Source organism: Arachis stenosperma, chromosome 6 (genome assembly GCF_014773155.1).
Source record: "Arachis stenosperma cultivar V10309 chromosome 6, arast.V10309.gnm1.PFL2, whole genome shotgun sequence".
In the NCBI taxonomy this organism is placed as follows: Eukaryota; Viridiplantae; Streptophyta; class Magnoliopsida; order Fabales; family Fabaceae; genus Arachis; species Arachis stenosperma.
In genome coordinates this window covers 14,635,050-14,635,651 of record NC_080382.1, presented here as the reverse complement: position 1 = coordinate 14,635,651, position 602 = coordinate 14,635,050, and positions in this window count along the sequence as shown.

The following is a 602-nucleotide window of genomic DNA, read 5'->3' as shown; positions in this document are numbered from 1 at the left end:
CTTTTATAATATACTAATATTTTTATTCGTAATAACATTATAAAAATATAAATTTTTTAAAATTATGTTAGTTTTGTCATGACGACATTATAAATTATAGTAAAAAAATTTATAAAATTAAATTATTTTTATTTACAAAAAAAATGGTAGGAGATAAAATTTTTCATTAATTAAGAAGACATGAGTCTTTCAACTCCCTGAGCCACACCGTCAGATCTCGGTTATTTTCTTGCTTTCTCTCCGCTTCCAGCAGCACAGATTTGACCAATAAAAGAGTGTCTTTCAACTGATTCTTCAAACGGATTTCTTCAAGTGCAGGTTAAGCAAGATCTGCTATCAGTCTCTCCATGATTTCGAAGGGGACAGGTTCCGCCATTGTTTCTGATACAAGAGGACCAAATTCTAGTCCAGAATGCTCGATATGTGATCAAGGCTACCCAGTCAACTTTATATATCAAAGTCTGAGGCCTATTATTGCAAGTATGAGCTGGTTACCATGTTCTTATTGGACAGCTTAACACGCGTTTATTAAACACGATGCACACAAAAAGAAAGCAAAATAAGGGAAACGCGTGTATTACTGTATTAGGCTTTGAATATGA